Consider the following 11,318-nt stretch of genomic DNA (forward strand, 5'->3'; position numbering starts at 1 on the left):
TCTACCGCTGACTCACTGTGTCCTTAGACAAATCACTGGAGTGCTCCTTACTATTTCTGCTTGGGAGATAGGGAGGAAATACCCTGCTGAAAATGAATATTTTGTCTGTTACATTTTCTTTAGAAATATTGATGAAATATGATCCCTCTGCAAGGGATGCATACTGTAGTGCATATCATGTCTATAGAGAATTGCTTATTCAAGGATGAATTTTTTTTTCTCAAGTCAGAATCTGGTGGTATATAAGGAGATGACTGTCAGTCTGTCTTCATGTTGCATTTTTAAATGTATGTGAAATGGTGTAGACCATGGGGATCCACTTATTCACGATACACACACACCCACACACGCACACACACACACACACGAACGTTGTATCGGGTCTGCTATGTTGTGTGCACACACACACTGAGACGCACGCACACACTCACACACACAGACTGAACTAAATGACACATCCTCATACACTGTACTAAACTAACCTCATGTTTGATAACGTTTCTACCCCCAGCGATTTAGGTTGGCCAGGGTGTCCTTGGCTCACCACGCACCAGCGACTCTTGTAATCTGGCCAGTCTTGCCTGTAAATTGCCCAGAGCTGCATTGTCCTCAGATGCTGTAACTCTGAGGTGGCTACATGGTGAATCTGCAGTGTGAAAAGAAGCAGTCGTCTTCGCCGCTCCCGAGTCAGTGAGCTGAGCGTAAATAATAATTGGCCATTTTAAATTGGGAGAAAATAAAAAAAATAATTGCCGACTACTAAAAACAAATAAAATCACATGTTAAACTGAAACAAACAACGCTCGGTTTAGTTAAATATTTATTTTAGCAGTTATAAAAGGGGGGCATTAGCAATGTTCAGAGGTAGAGGTCTTTTTATTTGCATGTAGTGTTATAATTTAAACAATAAAAACCAACAATATTAAGTATTCTAATAAGAGCAAATGAATATATAATATATTATAATATATAAGTATATAAATAATGATAAAAAGGCAATAGAAGCCTCTTGGAATACAAAACACACAATAAATCATGCAAAAAATAAATAAAAAAATACAGCATATTCATTTAAGTGCTCCTAAAAATCAAAACTACATTATAAATACACACATTTCATTTTCAGGGTTCTTCAAAACAATGTGACACCATAAATTATGTAGTTGATATTAGTATTAAAACAAACACCTTCAACAATAAACATACAAAAGTTAATGTGAAAAGATATTGTACATGTAAAAAGCCTTCTTCAAGCAAGTGGTGACTCACTCTTCTCTTCTTGCTTTCAGACATATCTGATTGGCTGTGTGGGTTGCAGTGGTGTCTAACTCTTCTCTTCTTGCTTTCAGTCAGATTTGATTGGCTGTGTGGGTTTGCAGTGGTGTCTCACTCTTCTCTTCTTGCTTTCAGCTGTAGGGATTCAGCTCAGGCTGGAGTTGCTGGAGAAGAAGTTCTGGACAGCCACGAGACAGGTGAGCAGAATCCAACCGTTCTGGCACACACACACACACACACACACACACACACACACACACACACACATAATGACACCATGTTTTCAGGATGATCAGCGACAAAAACTGTACGACTAAAATATAATATATTATTTGACACAAGACAAGGATAAAGAGACTCACGCGTGCCCCCGTGTTAATTGTACATATATATATATATATATATATTATATATATATATAATATATATATATATATATATATATATATATATATATATATATATATATGTATATACATGTTCTTAACTATCTTAACGCGCAAGAATTGACTGATCTGCTTTCTCTATTGACTGATCTGCTTTCACCCAGTGTACAATTACACCAGGCGCACTCAGAGAAATAGGAACACAGTTTATTTCAGACACCTGTTTCGCTACATGGTCAGTGTGAAAGCCTGCATCGTGAAGTACTGTATTCTAAAAAAAAAAAAAAAAATTATAAAAAATGTTGCTATGAAAAGACCTTTAACTAAGTTTTGTACTCTAAAGAAACATTAAAACTTGTCAGCAGTTTAAATGGTTTTGGTGCACTATTTAAAAGCTCTTGTGCACGTTGATGTAGCTAAAACTATATTATTTGGTGGCCTTTCCATGACTTTTCTGCAAAATGGCAAAAAAGTATCCTTAGTTAGAATTGTAGGTGATATAAAGGCCACTTGATGTGGGTATAAAAGACCACAGTTATCATAATGAATTTCTTCCTGCTCAGATTCACTTTTCTCGTCATTTTCCATTTCAGTCCTCACATCCTGGTGACTTTTTTTAAAACTCACACGTTTAAAGCACCTCTGTGGCCTAACAGGGTCAAACATGCATTATCTCCAAGTACAAGTGATACACCAGAGTGAAACCCTAACCATGTCCCTCTTTAACACCCTGCCCTTGTGGATATAACAATAAGAAATGAACGCCAGTAAGAAATGCCACATCCAGTGAGGGGGCAGGTTAATGGTTACTCTGTGGTGGACCAGCTGCACTCAGAGAGAGGACATGTTTGAGAGCTCTATTGAAGCCACAGTGGTGCGTTTAACCTCTGAGGTTTAAAAAAGCCACTATGATGAGGTGACTGAAACAGACAACAGGAAGATAAACATGATATTTCATACCTGTACCAAGCAGTCTGCATTGTGCTCATATATTCACTAGGAATGGAGATGGAGAAGATGTGGATATCTCATTGATTTCAATCTGTAGGAGATAGTCTCCCTTTTAGAAATACAAATCTCTCCCTGTGAAGAGGTGTATTGAAATGATATTAACCAGTCATCTGTTTTCTTTCTATTCCCTCCATGCTGTGTCCACACTCTGCATGTGTCCCCTCTCAGCCCAACAACACCGATGTAAGTAAACAGCAGGGAGAATTTTTTACAAGAATAAAAATAACTTTACCAGCAACTTCTGCACTGAGGAGTGTGACATTGACGATACAGACTAGCTTTTCAGATATCAAATAAACACTAAATAGATGCCCATCCTGTGTGTGTGTGTTAGAGACTGTAAGGTAAAACATCAATATTGTATCTTTGGTGCCCTGTGAGTGGGTGATGTGTTTTTATGCACACAAATGTACAGTAAAGTACAGTTCCTTATCAAGCACAAAACTATACCATTACCTAATGGGTATTTATCCCTAAAGACCATGAAAACCGGAATAGATATATCAAAGTTGTACACAGTGCCTGTGAAGCAGCCATGCCCGCCCTCTATGGCATAAAAGGACTGCAGACACAGCATTGTCATAATTTTTCCTTTCGCTGACCCTGGGATCGAACAAGTCGGCTACTGTATTCTCTCAAGCTGCTAGCTTTGGTGAAGCTTAAAAATAATTAAAATGTTTTTATTATAGAAATTATACTGAAATAACGATAACTGTTTTATTACTGAATTTACCTTTTGCCGATTCACTAGCAGTCGCTGGGCTCAGCTCTGCAGTGCCACTGGCTTCCTCCAGTTGTTAAACCAAAAGCTATACACCTGGACATCCCTGTACTGCTGCTTCGGTAACTGCAGGTCATTGATCTACCACTGTTCTCATTGAGCGAGGTTACAGTAATGGTAGTGTACAGTGCTTTGCACCATATCGTACCATGTGTGTACCATGCTTTGTGCACCGCACCATACCATGTGTACCATGCTCCGTGCACCGTACCGTACCTTTTGCACAGTAACTTTTGCACAGTACTGTGTGTATCATGCATTGTACACCATACTGTACCACGTACACCATGCAGTACCGTGTGCACTGTACTGTGAGTACCGTACATAATGCAAGCACCACGTAATGTATACCGTACCGATTATACCATGCGAAAAGTTTTTTCTGTACAGTACTGTACTAGTGCCTAGGCACCGTGCAGATACTTATACGTAACAAGGCTAAGTACCATTCTATAATATCAGTGGATCTAGTCACTGAGGCTTGCCCAGTTTGACATATTACAGTGGTTGCATAGTGGCATTGCTGCTTATGCTGTTCAAACCTTCCTTGATTACTAGTACTATATATTTTATAGAAATGACAGCTGAGCAGTTGTTTGAATTATACACCACTGCTATTATACTATTCCTGGGTTTCACTCTTTCGATGCTGCAAAGTGGGTCCCCCCATTGAGGACAGTCACAGAGCATACTAAGGAGGCACTCGCCAACCACAGCTCCTGCGAGTTCTGTGCGTCTTTTTCTAAGTGTATGCTGGAGAAGCAAGTGTCTTGCAGCTCTGTAAAGTGATCTTTGTCCATTCCATCTGGACAAGTCTCTCCCCCATCCTCAGCTCAGAAAGAGAGGATTGTATCTTTCCTTGAGGGCTCAGTACCAAGAGAGAGCAGGTGGTCTTCCTCATCTTCCCCTTCTCCTTCTCCTGTCATCTTTTTTGGCACTGCAGGTCCACAGTGAAGCCATCAGACCTATAGTGCCAGAGGACAACACAGATCTGAATGGCTCCCTGCAGCAGGCCTAACGGTCACAGTAGGTCTAATGTCTAATGATAACAAGCAACAATTAGACAAAACAAACAAGCACTCACACACAAAACACAGGTCCTTCCAGGTTATGTTCCATAAACCAAAACGAAGGAACAGATTACGTCGCTTCGACCCCTATTTATACCGTCACTCATGACCCTTTAGTAAACGATTGCAGCCACTCCCCCGATCCATGGCTGCCACATCCTTTCCCATCCGGGTCAATGAGTTAGTGTAGCGAAGCTCCGCCCCTTTTCTAAATGACGACTTCCTTTTAACCCTCGGAACGAAGTGTCAGGCCAAATTGTCCAGGGTACTCTGTTCCCGTTACTTAGCGCCCTCACAGGTCGGGAGGGAGATTTACCACCAAGAATCATTGTCTTTCTGTCATACACAGGGTCACCATATAAATACTTTAGAGCTGCAGGCAGTGTTTCTAGCCTTGCAGAATTTTTTACAGGTGGTGCAAGGGTGACACGTGTTTGTCCGGATGGACAACACTACCGTGGTGGCCTATATAAACCACCAGGGTGGCCTCAGTTCCCCCAGTCTCCATCAGGTGGCCCACAAGCTGTTGCTTTGGGCGCATCATCACCTCCTCTAGCTGCTTGCAGTGCATCACCCTGGGGTGATGAATTGGGCGCCGGGCCTCCTTTTAACCCTTTGCAGTCCATTTATTCAGCACCTGTCAGGCGGTCAGGTCCAGTTTATTTTCACACACGCTTTAAAAAAAAAAAAAAATTCTGAGTAAAACAGGTTTAAAGGTCATTGCAATGCAAAACGACATCAGTACTGCATCTCCAGCCAAGCCCCACCTCGTGTTCGCTGTATTTTTCACATAACTCTTTATAGACGTGCATACTGATAAATCCTCTCCTGATCACTCGTTTTATCACCAAACTCCTCAATAATGCAATCCGTCATTATTTTATTACTATAACATCTCAAAAAGCTCTGCAAATGTCCATGATATTCTTTGAGCGCTGGATGCAGAAGCAGCTACCTCCTTTGTTTATATCTTCTTTCTCTGTGGTGCAGGTGCTAGGGCTATTGCTCACACGCCCCCTTTTTTTCAGCTTCATTCAGCTCCTATCACTCTCACTCAGCAATTGAATGGTTTTCTCTGCTTTTTCCAGAGAAAAAATGACTAGAGACCTGTGCTTTACATCTTTTCGATGATGTCGGACCTGGTCCGACATTGAACCGCAAAGGGTTAATGGGAGTCCCCGGTGCCTCGGAATGGAGGCTCTACATGGAGGTGGTGAGCCTCATTTGGCAATGGTTCGGGAGAGTACAGGTGGACCTGTTTGCCTTCCAAGAATTGACCCATTGTCCCCTCTGGTTCTTCATTACAGGAGCTGAGGACCTGCTGTCAATAGATGCCTTAGGGCACCAGTGGCCGAGGTAGCTTCTGCATGTCTTTCCACCACTCACTGTGCTCCCACTGGGCCTGAAAAAGTTCAGGCAGGACCGGGCCAGGTTGCTACTAGTAGCCCCTTATTGGCCCAGGAGACTCTGGTTTTCAACCTTGATACAGCTCCTGAGCGGCCAGCCGTGGAGGTTGCCGAAACACTGTGACCTGCCTGGGCGATTTTTAAAGGGTGCTCGGCGGCTTTGGCCATCTATGAAGAACATTGTCCCTCACTGGAAGCTTAATGTGGTGCTTCAAGTGCTTATGAAGCCCCCCTTTGAGCCCTTGCATTCAACAGAGCTGAAATATTTGTCTATGAAAGCGGCTTTCTTGCTTGCGATCACATCCGCTAAGTGGGTGGGTGAGATGCAAGCATTTTCAATTGCAAAAGCCTGCTTAATTTTTGCAGAAGCCAGGGCGAAAGTTACGCTTTGCACCAATCCTGCTTTTTTGCTGAAAACCATCTCAGCATTCCACATTAACCAGTCTGTGGAACTTGAGGCTTTTCATCCACCTCCTTTCCAGTCTGACAAGGAGTGACAGCTCCATATGCTGTGTTCGGTGCTGACATACTATATGGACAGAACTCAGAGTTGGAAGCAGTCTGAACAGTTTTTCATCTGTTATTGGGCTAAGTCCCATGGGTAAGCTCTGTCTAAACAGAGGCTGTCAAAATGATTCACAGATACAGTTAAGACTGCCTATTAGCAAGCCAACTTGCCCCTCCAGAAAAACTCACTATCCTTTCTACCAGGGGCATGGCGACTTCGTGGGCTTTGTTCAGGGCACATCCGTCAGGGACATTTGTGATGCAGCAGTGTGGGCTACTCCGCAAACTTTTACGTGGTTCTATCAGCTGAATGTCGTGTATCCACAAAACCCTGGTTTTGGAATGAGAGTGTTAAGGGTGGCCTCAAGGTCAACCTTATAGCATAAACACAGAGGTGAGTTCTCCCTCATTTTTTAGCCCCAGCTACTTCTACCAGAGTCCCTAATGGTAATGTACATTGTAGCCATGGCTTAGCCTTGTGGAATTCTGGCTCGTCTGCAATTTTGCCTTGCGACAGCTTTGATATTCATACCCATTAGGGTTCCTCATGGTAACACACAAAGTGGCCTTGGCCTGGCCTTGTGGCTACATTTTGTACTTGATAGGGAATGGTAGGTTATTATCATAACCCTAGTTCCCTGAAATAGAAATGTAACCATTAACCTTCAAGGTCGCTGCGTTATTATTGCAGCAGTCTTGGAGGAAAAATGATGATGATGTTGTGACACCAGTCCTGTTATGCCCAAGGGGGCAGACGTGACTGCGTCACGGGCACTGTGTGCAACTTTGATATATCTATTCAGGTTTTCATGGTCTTTAAGGATAAATATCAATTAGGTAATGGTTACATTTCTATTTCAGGGAACCAGGGTTATAATAGTAACCTAACGTTTTCTGATAAAATCTAAATACTCTGTGACCAGTGATGGTCTTGGTAGCACCCATTAAAATGCAATCGCACTCCTCTTAACTTCCTAGACTTATTATGAAGCATTCCTGTGAAGGGAGTTTGCAAATCTACCACCACCACTACTAATGCTAATATCGCCATTAACCATTTCAACTTTATATTTTCAGTGTCATGGAAACTAACAACACCCTTCACTTAGGGCTGTATCCTAACGACACCAGTCACTTAGGCCTGTATACTAATGACATCCTTCATATAGGCCTGTATCCTAAGGTAGTCACCACATTGAGGTCATATGACATTTTGGCTTCCTCAAATAAGTTCAACTATATGGGGTATCTAGTAGACAATAACCGTCACATTCAACCTGTGTACAGATCTTTTTCAGTATATCCATATATGTCATTCCCCTTTGATTATTCTCCCAGGGATGCCCTTTGTTGTTCACAGAACCCAATTCATGTGCTGAACAGACCCAGATCAAATGCAGTCCATATTGCAAACTCAAGGCACAATTAATAAGAACTAGAGTTGTAATAAATCTTTTATGATGGTAAACAGCTTTGGTCCTGGCTCCAAATCTCTGAGATTACTAGGTTTGATCTCACCCACTAGCAGAAACATTTCAGATATACCCGTCAGTAGAGAAATTAACTGAATAATAAAACCACACCAGAACATTAGCAAAAACCGGGCCTGTGCCGAGCAACGAGTACAAATGGATAATCATAACGAGTATAGCCATTTTTCTGAGTATAAATAATACATGTGTAATTTTGCTATTACTCGTTTTTCGGGGGGGAAAAATGCTATTGAATCAGAGCTGTACTGGCTCCTTTAGGGCAGTGACGACTGTCAATCTCAAGTCTAGAGATAGAAAACCAATCCAGGAAGGATGGGGGCAGTGTTTGAGCTACACTTCAGGGGCCATCTGAAATGATTTAAGCATTTTCTTCCGAATTAATTATGTCTACTGGGGGGTTGGGGGGGGGGGGGGGGGGGGGACTTTTTTTTAAAAATAAATGATTACAGTTTTAGAGAGTTTAAAATATGTGCATGTCTTCATGAAACAGTACTACAGACACTAGAGATGTCAGAGTTCATGATATTTTACTTTTGGTTGAGAAAAACTATCTTGTAAGAACACTTTTCATTCACACAGTGCATGGGGAGTAACAAATTTAAAAGGCAGCTGTAAACCCCCAGCTTTCCTTCAGCTATTTCTATTTGTTCTCCTTTCTCTCTGCAGTGCAGCACAATAGATGGAATGTGCCCTATCAACTGTGATGACGATGTAAGTATTTTACTTGGCCTCTTGGTTGTTGAAATCATGAATATGGCCATGAAGAACTCAGTTACTGTACAATGAGCTTGACAATGAATCAAATGTAACGTATATAATATCACAATACTCTGATCATGTTTCAAATGTGTTCCAGTACTGGTGCTACAGTATATTGACCAAATGAATTTAAATGGGAAATTTAGTGAGTTACCTTGCTTACCTTTTAAATGCTTTTTTGTCTGTATCCTCCTTATCCATTTCCTTTTCACCACACTGCTAGGCATGAGACAATAGTAATGACCAATTGAGCAATTTAAACTAGTTCAACATGATACTGAACAATATTGTGATCCACTTATGTGTAACAACCAACATTTTGGTAAATTTGCATATAATGGCTTTGAAGGATATTATATTCCAAATACTTCACAGTTGATGAAAAATTATGTTAAATTAAAAAATAAGTCATTTAGGACCTCAGTTTTATCAACAGAAGTTTGGTTATGACACACAACGCCACAAAGACAGGCAGTGAATAGATATATTTACTTATTGCAGCAACTCTTATGGCACTTGGAGTTACGCAGGACTCCTGAATACAATAGCACTTTTTGTTGGAACACTTTTTCTTGCACATACATCGTTTGAACCCTTGCCCACCAGAAAAAGACTGCTTAGAAACAATCTCCCTGTCATGTTGGCAACTACAGAAATGCGCAAAAGAGTTTAGAAAGACATTCGGTCATGAACCAAAGCCACTTGGTTATTCTTGAGATTTACCAGTAAATGTATGAAGTAAAGTGTTATCATGTTATAAACATCTTGGCCCCCACTTCTTGCATTTACATGTGTCTTCAGCTAGGGGGTGCTTATACTTGGACACAGTTTATATGTGAAACCAAATCACCTATTGCCGTGATTATACAGAGGCACGGGCCCAGCCTGAGAAGTCTGCCTCAGTAGAGGTAAAGCTGAAGAATGCACAGACAATCTACTTTCTAAGCCATGAGAGGGCAAAAGCCAGATCAGTAACTTGATGCAAACAGGGTATCAAACCATGCTCGCAGCTCACCCATAATTAACATATAATCCCAGGGATAAGAGGTACTACTGGTCTTGATGACTGTATATCATTTGAGTTTTGAAGCTTGTCCTTTATGATTTTGATGCACTGCCTCGCCCTTAGCACTGGGCAGATTTGCATTGTGAGTTTCTAAACATGCTCTCCCCTGATTTAATTCTTTCCGTTTCTCCACACTCTCAGAATCTGAACTGCTATCTTATTGACAACAATGGCTTCATCCTGGTTTCCAAGGACAAAAAAGAGGTGAGGCCCTGTATTTTTTGGTGGGGCTGTTTGCTTCTTATGGATATGGGTTGGTCTAAAATTTTGTATAGATCTGAAAACAAAAACTCAGACAAAAAAGAGTGAGGTTATGACAATGTCTTCCGTTTGGTTCTATGGACAATGGTCTTACTAATTTTGTAAGGCCCTGTATTTTTGGTTGGGGCTGTTTGCACTCTTATGGATATGGGGCAACACATACATACACATATTTGTGTACATGTATTTATATATATGCTTATATATTATATGTTAATATAATTTTTCAAATAGTTTATAATATCAAGTATTTAGTGTATATATCAGTTGGGAACAAATACAATAGACTAAACACATAATATATGTGTACTTAATAATTGGCATATATCGATAGACAAATTATTGCAAAAGTTGTATTAAGATCGTCCCGTACATGCTCCTGATCTATATATAGATATATATATATATATATATATATATATATATTCTATAGCATATATTATCAGTAATGTTTAAATAAATAAAAAGAACATCTAAATATTACATCCAGTTCAATTCATATTGGTCAACCCTTTACTTAACCTTCATTTTGCATTAGGAGAAGAAAATGTTATTGCAAAGTTGTTTAATCGTCCCGGTTCTGCTCCTGTATTCACATTATTTCTTTAAAGTACAAACCTGTAGCAGTGTACTCAACGAGTTAACAGTAATTTATTTGGCTGTGTTAGGGCCATTCAAAAAGAAAATAAACACTCTTATGGATTATTTGTTTAATAATTAACATTGCGTTTAACTTCCTGGACCATGACTAGGTTTTTTAAATTGTTGTTGTTATCAGTGCTAATTGCTTCCTAGCTGGGAAGAGCCGTAACATCAGACACCCTACACGGGTGAACCAAGTGCACCACCATTATCATCCTAACGGTAAATCAGACCCTAGTGCTACATTTAGAAGTACTAAAACTATATAGATCCAATGACAAACGTTTGGTCCAAAAATAATTTCCAATGTCGAAATGAGTTTTGATTCCTGTGGTATCACTGGGTAATGTGGATTCCACCTGTAAGTGGTGAAGTGCCAAGGATCTCTTAATGGTCCCATTAGCAGGAATATGTGTGTGTGGCTTAGTTTTAGACATTAATCTTGCAGAGGTGTGAATTGCGCCAGTGACAGCAGCTCACGTAGGCAAGGGAAAAAGTAAAACGTGGGAAATGTCAAGAAAAGATAGGAGAGAATTGTAGGTCTGGAGATTCCTTAAGTGGTAAATATTGTCTGGTATAATGGGGTCTGTTTGTTAAATAACACCATTGTGTTGAATCTGTTATCCGATATTAATTGTTGCTCCCTCATTCTATTATGCAT

At 40.5% G+C, this 11,318-nt stretch overlaps 1 long non-coding RNA gene across 1 annotated transcript; it reads left to right on the plus strand.

Annotated features, from left to right (window-relative positions):
- The first annotated feature begins 1,408 nt into the window (after nucleotides 1–1,408).
- On the plus strand, nucleotides 1,409–9,959 carry LOC121312259. The gene is made up of 4 exons (XR_005949738.1): nucleotides 1,409–1,472; nucleotides 2,841–2,855; nucleotides 8,596–8,640; nucleotides 9,896–9,959. It is a non-coding gene; the product is annotated as an uncharacterized LOC121312259 (long non-coding RNA).
- Nucleotides 9,960–11,318: the final 1,359 nt, after the last annotated feature.

This window comes from Polyodon spathula, unplaced genomic scaffold (assembly GCF_017654505.1).
Source record: "Polyodon spathula isolate WHYD16114869_AA unplaced genomic scaffold, ASM1765450v1 scaffolds_3753, whole genome shotgun sequence".
Taxonomy (NCBI): domain Eukaryota; kingdom Metazoa; phylum Chordata; class Actinopteri; order Acipenseriformes; family Polyodontidae; genus Polyodon; species Polyodon spathula.